This window comes from Petromyzon marinus, chromosome 35 (assembly GCF_048934315.1).
Source record: "Petromyzon marinus isolate PM22_M1 ecotype Great Lakes invasive population chromosome 35, UKy_Petmar_22M1.pri1.0, whole genome shotgun sequence".
NCBI lineage: Eukaryota > Metazoa > Chordata > Hyperoartia > Petromyzontiformes > Petromyzontidae > Petromyzon > Petromyzon marinus.
In genome coordinates, this window is record NC_133701.1 from 11,609,777 (window position 1) to 11,624,735 (window position 14,959).

At 38.0% G+C, this 14,959-nt stretch overlaps 9 non-coding genes across 9 annotated transcripts; all 9 read left to right on the plus strand.

The window, feature by feature from the left end:
* Nucleotides 1–2,927: 2,927 nt before the first annotated feature.
* Nucleotides 2,928–2,999, plus strand: TRNAP-UGG (transfer RNA proline (anticodon UGG)). Its single transcript has one exon. It is a non-coding gene; the product is annotated as a tRNA-Pro (tRNA).
* Nucleotides 3,000–3,820: 821 nt separating this feature from the next.
* On the plus strand, nt 3,821–3,892 carry TRNAP-UGG (transfer RNA proline (anticodon UGG)). Its single transcript has one exon. It is a non-coding gene; the product is annotated as a tRNA-Pro (tRNA).
* Nucleotides 3,893–6,495: 2,603 nt separating this feature from the next.
* On the plus strand, nt 6,496–6,567 carry TRNAP-UGG (transfer RNA proline (anticodon UGG)). Its single transcript has one exon. It is a non-coding gene; the product is annotated as a tRNA-Pro (tRNA).
* Nucleotides 6,568–8,279: 1,712 nt separating this feature from the next.
* TRNAP-UGG (transfer RNA proline (anticodon UGG)) lies at nt 8,280–8,351 on the plus strand. The gene has a single exon. It is a non-coding gene; the product is annotated as a tRNA-Pro (tRNA).
* Nucleotides 8,352–10,061: 1,710 nt separating this feature from the next.
* TRNAP-UGG (transfer RNA proline (anticodon UGG)) lies at nt 10,062–10,133 on the plus strand. Its single transcript has one exon. It is a non-coding gene; the product is annotated as a tRNA-Pro (tRNA).
* Nucleotides 10,134–11,842: 1,709 nt separating this feature from the next.
* On the plus strand, nt 11,843–11,914 carry TRNAP-UGG (transfer RNA proline (anticodon UGG)). Its single transcript has one exon. It is a non-coding gene; the product is annotated as a tRNA-Pro (tRNA).
* Nucleotides 11,915–12,732: 818 nt separating this feature from the next.
* On the plus strand, nt 12,733–12,804 carry TRNAP-UGG (transfer RNA proline (anticodon UGG)). Its single transcript has one exon. It is a non-coding gene; the product is annotated as a tRNA-Pro (tRNA).
* Nucleotides 12,805–13,623: 819 nt separating this feature from the next.
* Nucleotides 13,624–13,695, plus strand: TRNAP-UGG (transfer RNA proline (anticodon UGG)). Its single transcript has one exon. It is a non-coding gene; the product is annotated as a tRNA-Pro (tRNA).
* Nucleotides 13,696–14,514: 819 nt separating this feature from the next.
* On the plus strand, nt 14,515–14,586 carry TRNAP-UGG (transfer RNA proline (anticodon UGG)). Its single transcript has one exon. It is a non-coding gene; the product is annotated as a tRNA-Pro (tRNA).
* Nucleotides 14,587–14,959: the final 373 nt, after the last annotated feature.

Sequence of the window (14,959 nt, forward strand, 5' to 3'; positions counted from 1 at the left end):
GTTAGAAATGTCATTAAATATTGGTTCCCATTTCATTGTTTTTGTTATAGCAAAGTGATGTTGCTTTTCGTACAAGTCTATGACCATGCATTTTCCACCAACATCTTGTTTTAAGAACACTTTCAAAACTTATTTGTGACAAATATGTTCATCATTTCTCAGCAAAGTTACATCTCATGATATAATACAAGTGTTTATTGAACCTCATTTTTATACATAATTCAGTGGTTGGAGACAAGTGGCTCGTTGGTTCTTGGGATGATTCTCGCTTAGGGTGCTAGAGGTTCCGTGTTCAAATCCAGGACGAGCCCAATCAAAATTTTCTTGGGAAATGGTCGACAAAGACCAAGTCAATTTTGAAATGGCCCTGGTTTTGATCTTCACAACTTTTGCTGCACAGCATGCTGAGGTATGGGCAATCAATGCTATCAATGACATCGCTTAGAGATCCTTCGATCACCCATAAATTAGCAATTGCCTTTATATCATGATAATAACTTGACACCAATGAGGAAAGCATGATTAGAATCAAAATTGGTGTAAAATAAGCAATTCAAGAAATCGCATAATTGAAAGGGTTTTTGCCTGACTCAATCTGGGCAAATTCTTTTATTAGACTCATTATCCTATTCTCTGTCAGTTTACTATTCAAAGTCATGCCGCTTTTTACATGAAGCCTCGAATACAAGTTCTCGTATTTATGCGTGATGTGCACAGAAAGATAGCTTGTTGGTCTAGGGGTGTGGTTCTCGCTTTAGATGCAAGAAGTTCCGGATTCTAAGCCCGGTAGTTTTATTTTTCTGGGATGAATAGACAATCATAAGGACAATACACGAAAACTTTTGCGACCTCATTTTTATTCATCTCAAGAGTGTTAGAGTGTGTGGTGAGTAAAGTTAGAATTGTCATTAAATATTGGTTCCCATTTCATTATTTTTGTAATAGCAAAGTGATATTGCTTTTCGTACAAGTCTATAACCATGCATTTTCAATAAACATCTTGTATTAAGAACACTTTCAAAACTTATTTGTGACAAAAATGTTCATCATCTCTTAGCTAAGTTACATCTCATGAGATAATCGAAGTGTTAATTGAACCTCATTTTTATACATAATTCAGTGGTTGGAGACGAGTGGCTCGTTGGTCTAGGAGTATGATTCTCGCTTTGGGTGCGAGAGGTCCCGGGTTCAAATCCCAGACGAGCCCAATCACCATTCTGCTTGGGGAATGGTCGACAAAGACCACAAGTCAATTTTGAACTGGCCCTGGCTTTGATCTTCACAACTTTTGCTGCACAGCATGCTGAGGTATGGGCAATTAATACTATCAATGACATAGCGTAGGGACTCCTTCGATCACCCATAAATTAGCAATTGCCTTTATATCATGATAATAACTTGACACCAATGAGGAAAGCATGATTAGAATCAAAATCGGTGTAAATTAAGCAATTCAAGAAATCGCATAATTTAAAGGGTTTTTGCCTGACTCAATCTGGGCAAATTCTTGACTCATTATCCTATTCTCTCTCAGTTTACTATTCAAAAGTCATGCTGCTTTTTGCATGAAGCCTCGAATACAAGTTCTCGTATTTATGCGTTATGTGGACAGAAAGATAGCTTGTTGGTCTTAGGGTATGGTTCTCGCTTTGGATGCAAGAAGCTCCCGATTCTACGCCCGGTAGTTTTATTTTTCTGGGATGAGTAGACAATCATAAGGACAATACGCGAAGACTTTTGCGACCTGAGTTTTATTCATCTCAATAGAGTGTTAGAGTGTGTGGTGAGTAAAGTTAGAAATGTCATTAAATATTGGTTCCCATTTCATTGTTTTTGTTATAGCAAAGTGATGTTGCTTTTCGTACAAGTCTATGACCATGCATTTTCCACCAACATCTTGTTTTAAGAACACTTTCAAAACTTATTTGTGACAAATATGTTCATCATTTCTCAGCAAAGTTACATCTCATGATATAATACAAGTGTTTATTGAACCTCATTTTTATACATAATTCAGTGGTTGGAGACAAGTGGCTCGTTGGTTCTTGGGATGATTCTCGCTTAGGGTGCTAGAGGTTCCGTGTTCAAATCCAGGACGAGCCCAATCAAAATTTTCTTGGGAAATGGTCGACAAAGACCAAGTCAATTTTGAAATGGCCCTGGTTTTGATCTTCACAACTTTTGCGGCACAGCATGCTGAGGTATGGGCAATCAATGCTATCAATGACATCGCTTAGAGATCCTTCGATCACCCATAAATTAGCAATTGCCTTTATATCATGATAATAACTTGACACCAATGAGGAAAGCATGATTAGAATCAAAATTGGTGTAAAATAAGCAATTAAAGAAATCGCATAATTGAAAGGGTTTTTGCCTGACTCAATCTGGGCAAATTCTTTTATTAGACTCATTATCCTATTCTCTGTCAGTTTACTATTCAAAGTCATGCCGCTTTTTACATGAAGCCTCGAATACAAGTTCTCGTATTCATGCGTGATGTGCACAGAAAGATAGCTTGTTGGTCTAGGGGTGTGGTTCTCGCTTTAGATGCAAGAAGTTCCGGATTCTAAGCCCGGTAGTTTTATTTTTCTGGGATGAATAGACAATCATAAGGACAATACACAAAAACTTTTGCGACCTCATTTTTATTCATCTCAAGAGTGTTAGAGTGTGTGGTGAGTAAAGTTAGAATTGTCATTAAATATTGGTTCCCATTTCATTATTTTTGTAATAGCAAAGTGATATTGCTTTTCGTACAAGTCTATAACCATGCATTTTCAATAAACATCTTGTATTAAGAACACTTTCAAAACTGATTTGTGACAAAAATGTTCATCATCTCTTAGCTAAGTTACATCTCATGAGATAATCGAAGTGTTGATTGAACCTCATTTTTATACATAATTCAGTGGTTGCAGACGATTGGCTCGTTGGTCTAGGGGTATGATTCTCGCTTTGGGTGCGAGAGGTCCCGGGTTCAAATCCCAGACGAGCCCCGTCACCATTTTCTTGGGGAATGGTCGACAAAGACCAAGTCAATTTTGAACTGGCCCTAGCTTTGATCTTCACAACTTTTGCTGCACAGCATGCTGAGGTATGGGCAATCAATGCTATCAATGACATAGCGTAGGGATCCTTCGATCACCCATAAATTAGCAATTGCCTTTATATCATGATAATAACTTGACACCAATGAGGAAAGCATGATTAGAATCAAATTCGGTGTAAATTAAGCAATTCAAGAAATCGCAGAATTGAAAGGGTTTTTGCCTTACTCAATCTGGGCAAATTCTTGACTCATTATCCTATTCTCTCTCAGTTTACTATTCAAAAGTCATGCTGCTTTTTGCATGAAGCCTCGAATACAAGTTGTCGTATTTATGCGTTGTGTGCACAGAAAGATAGCTTGTTGGTCTAAGGGTATGGTTCTCGCTTTGGATGCAAGAAGTTCCGGATTCTAAGCCCGGTAGTTTTATTTTTCTGGGATGAGTAGACAATCATAAGGACAATACGCGAAGACTTTTGCGACCTGAGTTTTATTCATCTCAATAGAGTGTTAGAGTGTGTGGTGAGTAAAGTTAGAAATGTCATTAAATATTGGTTCCCATTTCATTGTTTTTGTTATAGCAAAGTGATGTTGCTTTTCGTACAAGTCTATGACCATGCATTTTCCACCAACATCTTGCATTAAGAACACTTTCAAAACTGATTTTTGACAAATATGTTAATCATTTCTCAGCAAAGTTACATCTCATGAGATAATCGAAGTGTTGATTGAACCTCATTTTTATACATAATTCAGTGGTTGCAGACGATTGGCTCGTTGGTCTAGGGGTATGATTCTCGCTTTGGGTGCGAGAGGTCCTGGGTTCAAATCCCGGACGAGCCCCGTCACCATTTTCTTGGGGAATGGTCGACAAAGACCAAGTCAATTTTGAACTGGCCCTAGCTTTGATCTTCACAACTTTTGCTGCACAGCATGCTGAGGTATGGGCAATCAATGCTATCAATGACATAGCGTAGGGATCCTTCGATCACCCATAAATTAGCAATTGCCTTTATATCATGATAATAACTTGACACCAATGAGGAAAGCATGATTAGAATCAAATTCGGTGTAAATTAAGCAATTCAAGAAATCGCAGAATTGAAAGGGTTTTTGCCTTACTCAATCTGGGCAAATTCTTGACTCATTATCCTATTCTCTCTCAGTTTACTATTCAAAAGTCATGCTGCTTTTTGCATGAAGCCTCGAATACAAGTTGTCGTATTTATGCGTTGTGTGCACAGAAAGATAGCTTGTTGGTCTAAGGGTATGGTTCTCGCTTTGGATGCAAGAAGTTCCGGATTCTAAGCCCGGTAGTTTTATTTTTCTGGGATGAGTAGACAATCATAAGGACAATACGCGAAGACTTTTGCGACCTGAGTTTTATTCATCTCAATAGAGTGTTAGAGTGTGTGGTGAGTAAAGTTAGAAATGTCATTAAATATTGGTTCCCATTTCATTGTTTTTGTTATAGCAAAGTGATGTTGCTTTTCGTACAAGTCTATGGCCATGCATTTTCCACCAACATCTTGCATTAAGAACACTTTCAAAACTGATTTTTGACAAATATGTTCATCATTTCTCAGCAAAGTTACATCTCATGAGATAATACAAGTGTTTATTGAACCTCATTTTTATACATAATTCAGTGGTTGGAGACAAGTGCCTTGTTGGTTCTTGGGATGATTCTCGCTTAGGGTGCTAGAGGTTCCGTGTTCAAATCCAGGACGAGCCCAATCAAAATTTTCTTGGGAAATGGTCGACAAAGACCAAGTCAATTTTGAAATGGCCCTGGCTTTGACCTTCACAAATTTTGCTGCACAGCATGCTGAGGTATGGACAATCAATGCTATCAATGACATAGCGTAGGGATCCTTCGATCACCCATAAATTAGCAATTGAATTTATATCATGATAATAACTTGACACCAATGAGGAAAGCATGATTAGAATCAAAATTGGTGTAAAATAAGCAATTCAAGAAATCGCATAATTGAAAGGGTTTTTGCCTGACTCAATCTGGGCAAATTCTTGACTCATTATCCTATTCTGTCAGTTTACTATTGAAAGTAATGCCGCTTTTTACATGAAGCCTCGAATACAAGTTCTCGTATTTATGCGTTATGTGCACAGAAAGATAGCTTGTTGGTCTAGGGGTGTGGTTCTCGCTTTAGATGCAAGAAGTTCCGGATTCTAAGCCCGGTAGTTTTATTTTTCTGGGATGAATAGACAATCATAAGGACAATACACGAAAACTTTTGCGACCTCATTTTTATTCATCTCAAGAGTGTTAGAGTGTGTGGTGAGTAAAGTTAGAATTGTCATTAAATATTGGTTCCCATTTCATTATTTTTGTTATAGCAAAGTGATATTGCTTTTCGTACAAGTCTATAACCATGCATTTTCAATAAACATCTTGTATTAAGAACACTTTCAAAACTTATTTGTGACAAAAATGTTCATCATCTCTTAGCTAAGTTACATCTCATGAGATAATCGAAGTGTTAATTGAACCTCATTTTTATACATAATTCAGTGGTTGGAGACGAGTGGCTCGTTGATCTAGGAGTATGATTCTCGCTTTGGGTGCGAGAGGTCCCGGGTTCAAATCCCAGACGAGCCCAATCACCATTCTGCTTGGGGAATGGTCGACAAAGACCACAAGTCAATTTTGAACTGGCCCTGGCTTTGATCTTCACAACTTTTGCTGCACAGCATGCTGAGGTATGGGCAATTAATACTATCAATGACATAGCGTAGGGACTCCTTCGATCACCCATAAATTAGCAATTGCCTTTATATCATGATAATAACTTGACACCAATGAGGAAAGCATGATTAGAATCAAAATTGTTGTAAAATAAGCAATTCAAGAAATCGCATAATTGAAAGGGTTTTTGCCTGACTCAATCTGGACAAATTCTTGACTCATTATCCTATTCTCTCTCAGTTTACTATTCAAAAGTCATGCTGCTTTTTACATGAAGCCTCGAATACAAGTTCTCGTGTTTATGCGTTATGTGCACAGCAAGATAGCTTGTTGGTCTTAGGGTATGGTTCTCGCTTTGGATGCAAGAAGTTCCGGATTCTAAGCCCGGTAGTTTTATTTTTCTGGGATGAATAGACAATCATAAGGACAATACACGAAAACTTTTGCGACCTCATTTTTATTCATCTCAAGAGTGTTAGAGTGTGTGGTGAGTAAAGTTAGAAATGTCATTAAATATTGGTTCCCATTTCATTATTTTTGTTATAGCAAAGTGATATTGCTTTTCGTACTAGTATATAACCATGCATTTTTAATCAACATCTTGTATTAAGAACACTTTCAAAACTTATTTGTGACAAAAATGTTCATCATCTCTTAGCAAAGTTACATCTCATGAGATAATCGAAGTGTTGATTGAACCTCATTTTTATACATAATTCAGTGGTTGCAGACGAGTGGCTCGTTGGTCTAGGGGTATGATTCTCGCTTTGGGTGCGAGAGGTCCTGGGTTCAAATACCGGACGAGCCCAATCACCATTTTCTTGGGGAATGGTCGACAAAGACCAAGTCAATTTTGAAATGGCCCTGGCTTTGATCTTCACAACTTTTGCTGCACAGCATGCTGAGGTATGGGCAATCAATGCTTTCAATGACATAGCGTAGGGACTCCTTCGATCACCCATAAAATAGCAATTGCATTTATATCATTATAATCACTTGACACCAATGAGGAAAGCATGATAAGAATCAAAATTTGTGTAAATTAAGCAATTCAAGAAATCGCATAATTGAAAGGGTTTTTGCCTGACTCAATCTGGGCAAATTCTTGACTCATTATCCTATTCTCTGTCAGTTTACTATTCAAAAGTCATGCTGCTTTTTGCATGAAGCCTCGAATACAAGTTCTCGTATTTATGCGTTATGTGGACAGAAAGATAGCTTGTTGGTCTTAGGGTATGGTTCTCGCTTTGGATGCAAGAAGTTCCCGATTCTAAGCCCGGTAGTTTTATTTTTCTGGGATGAGTAGACAATCATAAGGACAATACGCGAAGACTTTTGCGACCTGAGTTTTATTCATCTCAATAGAGTGTTAGAGTGTGTGGTGAGTAAAGTTAGAAATGTCATTAAATATTGGTTCCCCTTTCATTGTTTTTGTTATAGCAAAGTGATGTTGCTTTTCATACAAGTCTATGACCATGCATTTTCCACCAACATCTTGCATTAAGAACACTTTCAAAACTTATTTTTGACAAATATGTTCATCATTTCTCAGCAAAGTTACATCTCATGAGATAATCGAAGTGTTTATTGAACCTAATTTTTATACATAATTCAGTGGTTGGAGACAAGTGGCTTGTTGGTTCTTGGGATGATTCTCGCTTAGGGTGCTAGAGGTTCCTTGTTCAAATCCCGGACGAGCCCCATCAACATTTTCTTGGGAAATGGTCGACAAAGACCAAGTCAATTTTGAACTGGCCCTAGCTTTGATCTTCACAACTTTTGCTGCACAGCATGCTGAGGTATGGGCAATCAATGCTATCAATGACATAGCATAGGGATCCTTCGATCACCCATAAATTAGCAATTGCCTTTATATCATGATAATAACTTGACACCAATGAGGAAAGCATGATTAGAATCAAAATTGGTGTAAATTAAGCAATTCAAGAAATCGCATAATTGAAAGGGTTTTTGCCTGACTCAATCTGGGCAAATTCTTGACTCATTATCCTATTCTCTCTCAGTTTACTATTCAAAAGTCATGCTGCTTTTGACATGAAGCCTCGAATACAAGTTCTCGTATTTATGCGTTATGTGCACAGAAAGATAGCTTGTTGGTCTTAGGGTATGGTTCTCGCTTTGGATGCAAGAAGTTCCGGATTCTAAGCCCGGTAGTTTTATTTTTCTGGGATGAATAGACAGTCATAATGACAATACACGAAAACTTTTGCGACCTCATTTTTATTCATCTCAAGAGTGTTAGAGTGTGTGGTGAGTAAAGTTAGAATTGTCATTAAATATTGGTTCCCATTTCATTGTTTTTGTTATAGCAAAGTGATGTTGCTTTTCGTATAAGTCTATGACCATGCATTTTCCACCAACATCTTCCATTAAGAACACTTTCAAAACTTATTTTTGACAAATATGTTCATCATTTCTCAGCAAAGTTACATCTCATGAGATAATCGAAGTGTTGATTGAACCTCATTTTTATACATAATTCAGTGGTTGCAGACGAGTGGCTCGTTGGTCTAGGGGTATGATTCTCGCTTTGGGTGCGAGAGGTCCCGGGTTCAAATCCCGGACGAGCCCCATCAACATTTTCTTGGGGAATGGTCGACAAAGACCAAGTCAATTTTGAACTGGCCCTAGCTTTGATCTTCACAACTTTTGCTGCACAGCATGCTGAGGTATGGGCAATCAATGCTTTCAATGACATAGCGTAGGGACTCCTTCGATCACCCATAAATTAGCAATTGCCTTTATATCATGATAATAACTTGACACCAATGAGGAAAGCATGATTAGAATCAAAATCGGTGTAAATTAAGCAATTCAAGAAATCGCATAATTGAAAGAGTTTTTGCCTGACTCAATCTGGGCAAATTCTTGACTCATTATCCTATTCTCTCTCAGTTTACTATTCAAAAGTCATGCTGCTTTTTGCATGAAGCCTCGAATACAAGTTCTCGTATTTATGAGTAATGTGGACAGAAAGATAGCTTGTTGGTCTAAGGGTATGGTTCTCGCTTTGGATGCAAGAAGTTCCAGATTCTAAGCCCGGTAGTTTTATTTTTCTGGGATGAGTAGACAATCATAAGGACAATACGCGAAGACTTTTGCGACCTCATTTTTATTCATCTCAAGAGTGTTAGAGTGTGTGGTGAGTAAAGTTAGAAATCTCATTAAATATTGGTTCCCATTTCATTATTTTTGTTATAGCAAAGTGATTTTGCTTTTCGTACAAGTCTATAACCATGCATTTTCAAGCAACATCTTGTATTAAGAACACTTTCAAAACTTATTTGTGACAAAAATGTTCATAATCTCTTAGGAAAGTTACATCTCATGAGATAATACAAGTGTTGATTGAACCTCATTTTTATACATAATCCAGTGGTTGGAGACGAGTGGTTCGTTAGTCGAGGGGTATTATTCTCGCGTTGGGTGCGAGAGGTCCCGGGTTCAAATCCCGGACGAGCCCAATCACCATTTTCTTGGGGAATGGTCGACAAAGACCAAGTAAATTTTGAAATGGCCCTGGCTTTGATCTTCACAACTTTTGCTGCACAGCATGCTGAGGTATGGGCAATCAATGCTTTCAATGACATAGCGTAGGGACTCCTTCAATCACCCATAAATTAGCAATTGCCTTTATATCATGATAATAACTTGACACCAATGAGGAAAGCATGATTAGAATCAAAATCGGTGTAAATTAAGCAATTCAAGAAATCGCATAATTGAAAGGGTTTTTGCCTGACTCAATCTGGGCAAATTCTTGACTCATTATCCTATTCTCTCTCAGTTTACTATTCAAAGTCATGCTGCTTTTTACATGAAGCCTCGAATACAAGTTCTCGTATGTATGCGTTGTGTGCACAGAAAGATAGCTTGTTGGTCTTAGGGTATGGTTCTCGCTTTGGATGCAAGAAGTTCCGGATTCTAAGCCCGGTAGTTTTATTTTTCTGGGATGAAGAGACAATCATAAGGACAATACGCGGAGACTTTTGCGACCTCATTTTTATTCATCTCAAGAGTGTTAGAGTGTGTGGTGAGTAAAGTTAGAAATCTCATTAAATATTGGTTCCCATTTCATTATTTTTGTTATAGCAAAGTGATATTGCTTTTCGTACAAGTCTATAACATGCATTTTCAATCAACATCTTGTATTAAGAACACTTTCAAAACTTATTTGTGACAAAAATGTTCATCATCTCTTAGCAAAGTTACATCTCATGAGATATTCGAAGTGTTGATTGAACCTCATTTTTATACATAATTCAGTGGTTGCAGACGAGTGGCTCGTTGGTCTAGGGGTATGATTCTCGCTTTGGGTGCGAGAGGTCCCGGGTTCAAATCCCGGACGAGCCCAATCACCATTTTCTTGGGGAATGGTCGACAAAGACCAAGTCAATTTTGAAATGGCCCTGGCTTTGATCTTCACAACTTTTGCTGCACAGCATGCTGAGGTATGGGCAATCAATGCTTTCAATGACATAGCGTAGGGACTCCTTCGATCACCCATAAAATAGCAATTGCATTTATATCATTATAATCACTTGACACCAATGAGGAAAGCATGATAAGAATCAAAATTGGTGTAAATTAAGCAATTCAAGAAATCGCATAATTGAAAGGGTTTTTGCCTGACTCAATCTGGGCAAATTCTTGACTCATTATCCTATTCTCTCTCAGTTTACTATTCAAAGTCATGCTGCTTTTTACATGAAGCCTCGAATACAAGTTCTCGTATGTATGCGTTGTGTGCACAGAAAGATAGCTTGTTGGTCTAGGGGTATGGTTCTCGCTTTGGATGCAAGAAGTTCCGGATTCTAAGCCCGGTAGTTTTATTTTTCTGGGATGAAGAGACAATCATAAGGACAATACGCGGAGACTTTTGCGACCTCATTTTTATTCATCTCAAGAGTGTTAGAGTGTGTGGTGAGTAAAGTTAGAAATGTCATTAAATATTGGTTCCCATTTCATTATTTTTGTTATAGCAAAGTGATTTTGCTTTTCGTACAAGTCTATAACATGCATTTTCAATCAACATCTTGTATTAAGAACACTTTCAAAGCTTATTTGTGACAAAAATGTTCATCATCTCTTAGCTAAGTTACATCTCATGAGATAATCGAAGTGTTGATTGAACCTCATTTTTATACATAATCCAGTGGTTGGAGACGAGTGGTTCGTTAGTCTAGGGGTATTATTCTCACTTTGGGTGCGAGAGGTCCCGGGTTCAAATCCCGGACGAGCCCAATCACCATTTTCTTGGGGAATGGTCGACAAAGACCAAGTAAATTTTGAAATGGCCCTGGCTTTGATCTTCACAACTTTTGCTGCACAGCATGCTGAGGTATGGGCAATCAATGCTTTCAATGACATAGCGTAGGGACTCCTTCGATCACCCATAAATTAGCAATTGCCTTTATATCATGATAATAACTTGACACCAATGAGGAAAGCATGATTAGAATCAAAATCGGTGTAAATTAAGCAATTCAAGAAATCGCATAATTGAAAGGGTTTTTGCCTGACTCAATCTGGGCAAATTCTTGACTCATTATCCTATTCTCTCTCAGTTTACTATTCAAAGTCATGCTGCTTTTTACATGAAGCCTCGAATACAAGTTCTCGTATGTATGCGTTGTGTGCACAGAAAGATAGCTTGTTGGTCTTAGGGTATGGTTCTCGCTTTGGATGCAAGAAGTTCCGGATTCTAAGCCCGGTAGTTTTATTTTTCTGGGATGAAGAGACAATCATAAGGACAATACGCGGAGACTTTTGCGACCTCATTTTTATTCATCTCAAGAGTGTTAGAGTGTGTGGTGAGTAAAGTTAGAAATCTCATTAAATATTGGTTCCCATTTCATTATTTTTGTTATAGCAAAGTGATTTTGCTTTTCGTACAAGTCTATGACCATGCATTTTCAAGCAACATCTTGTATTAAGAACACTTTCAAAACTTATTTGTGACAAAAATGTTCATCATCTCTTAGCAAAGTTACATCTCATGAGATATTCGAAGTGTTGATTGAACCTCATTTTTATACATAATTCAGTGGTTGCAGACGAGTGGCTCGTTGGTCTAGGGGTATGATTCTCGCTTTGGGTGCGAGAGGTCCCGGGTTCAAATCCCGGACGAACCCAATCACCATTTTCTTGGGGAATGGTCGACAAAGACCAAGTCAATTTTGAAATGGCCCTGGCTTTGATCTTCACAACTTTTGCTGCACAGCATGCTGAGGTATGGGCAATCAATGCTTTCAATGACATAGCGTAGGGACTCCTTCGATCACCCATAAAATAGCAATTGCATTTATATCATTATAATCACTTGACACCAATGAGGAAAGCATGATAAGAATCAAAATTGGTGTAAATTAAGCAATTCAAGAAATCGCATAATTGAAAGGGTTTTTGCCTGACTCAATCTGGGCAAATTCTTGACTCATTATCCTATTCTCTCTCAGTTTACTATTCAAAGTCATGCTGCTTTTTACATGAAGCCTCGAATACAAGTTCTCGTATGTATGCGTTGTGTGCACAGAAAGATAGCTTGTTGGTCTAGGGGTATGGTTCTCGCTTTGGATGCAAGAAGTTCCGGATTCTAAGCCCGGTAGTTTTATTTTTCTGGGATGAAGAGACAATCATAAGGACAATACGCGGAGACTTTTGCGACCTCATTTTTATTCATCTCAAGAGTGTTAGAGTGTGTGGTGAGTAAAGTTAGAAATGTCATTAAATATTGGTTCCCATTTCATTATTTTTGTTATAGCAAAGTGATTTTGCTTTTCGTACAAGTCTATAACATGCATTTTCAATCAACATCTTGTATTAAGAACACTTTCAAAGCTTATTTGTGACAAAAATGTTCATCATCTCTTAGCAAAGTTACATCTCATGAGATTATCGAAGTGTTGATTGAACCTCATTTTTATACATAATCCAGTGGTTGGAGACGAGTGGTTCGTTAGTCTAGGGGTATTATTCTCGCTTTGGGTGCGAGAGGTCCCGGGTTCAAATCCCGGACGAGCCCAATGACCATTTTCTTGGGGAATGGTCGACAAAGACCAAGTCAATTTTGAAATGGACCTGGCTTTGATCTTCACAACTTTTGCTGCACAGCATGCTGAGGTATGGGCAATCAATGCTTTCAATGACATAGCGTAGGGACTCCTTCGATCACCCATAAAATAGCAATTGCATTTATATCATTATAATCACTTGACACCAATGAGGAAAGCATGATAAGAATCAAAATTGGTGTAAATTAAGCAATTCAAGAAATCGCATAATTGAAAGGGTTTTTGCCTGACTCAATCTGGGCAAATTCTTGACTCATTATCCTATTCTCTCTCAGTTTACTATTCAAAGTCATGCTGCTTTTTACATGAAGCCTCGAATACAAGTTCTCGTATGTATGCGTTGTGTGCACAGAAAGATAGCTTGTTGGTCTAGGGGTATGGTTCTCGCTTTGGATGCAAGAAGTTCCGGATTCTAAGCCCGGTAGTTTTATTTTTCTGGGATGAAGAGACAATCATAACGACAATACGCGGAGACTTTTGCGACCTCATTTTTATTCATCTCAAGAGTGTTAGAGTGTGTGGTGAGTAAAGTTAGAAATGTCATTAAATATTGGTTCCCATTTCATTATTTTTGTTATAGCAAAGTGATTTTGCTTTTCGTACAAGTCTATGACCATGCATTTTCAATCAACATCTTGTATTAAGAACACTTTCAAAACTTATTTGTGACAAAAATGTTCATCATCTCTTAGCAAAGTTACATCTCATGAGATATTCGAAGTGTTGATTGAACCTCATTTTTATACATAATTCAGTGGTTGCAGACGAGTGGCTCGTTGGTCTAGGGGTATGATTCTCGCTTTGGGTGCGAGAAGTCCCGGGTTCAAATCCCGGACGAGCCCAATCACCATTTTCTTGGGGAATGGTCGACAAAGACCAAGTCAATTTTGAAATGGCCCTGGCTTTGATCTTCACAACTTTTGCTGCACAGCATGCTGAGGTATGGGCAATCAATGCTTTCAATGACATAGCGTAGGGACTCCTTCGATCACCCATAAAATAGCAATTGCATTTATATCATTATAATCACTTGACACCAATGAGGAAAGCATGATAAGAATCAAAATTGGTGTAAATTAAGCAATTCAAGAAATCGCATAATTGAAAGGGTTTTTGCCTGACTCAATCTGGGCAATTTCTTGACTCATTATCCTATTCTCTCTCAGTTTACTATTCAAAGTCATGCTGCTTTTTACATGAAGCCTCGAATACAAGTTCTCGTATGTATGCGTTGTGTGCACAGAAAGATAGCTTGTTGGTCTAGGGGTATGGTTCTCGCTTTGGATGCAAGAAGTTCCGGATTCTAAGCCCGGTAGTTTTATTTTTCTGGGATGAAGAGACAATCATAACGACAATACGCGGAGACTTTTGCGACCTCATTTTTATTCATCTCAAGAGTGTTAGAGTGTGTGGTGAGTAAAGTTAGAAATCTCATTAAATATTGGTTCCCATTTCATTATTTTTGTTATAGCAAAGTGATTTTGCTTTTCGTACAAGTCTATGACCATGCATTTTCAAGCAACATCTTGTATTAAGAACACTTTCAAAACTTATTTGTGACAAAAATGTTCATCATCTCTTAGCAAAGTTACATCTCATGAGATATTCGAAGTGTTGATTGAACCTCATTTTTATACATAATTCAGTGGTTGCAGACGAGTGGCTCGTTGGTCTAGGGGTATGATTCTCGCTTTGGGTGCGAGAGGTCCCGGGTTCAAATCCCGGACGAACCCAATCACCATTTTCTTGGGGAATGGTCGACAAAGACCAAGTCAATTTTGAAATGGCCCTGGCTTTGATCTTCACAACTTTTGCTGCACAGCATGCTGAGGTATGGGCAATCAATGCTTTCAATGACATAGCGTAGGGACTCCTTCGATCACCCATAAAATAGCAATTGCATTTATATCATTATAATCACTTGACACCAATGAGGAAAGCATGATAAGAATCAAAATTGGTGTAAATTAAGCAATTCAAGAAATCGCATAATTGAAAGGGTTTTTGCCTGACTCAATCTGGGCAAATTCTTGACTCATTATCCTATTCTCTCTCAGTTTACTATTCAAAGTCATGCTGCTTTTTACATGAAGCCTCGAATACAAG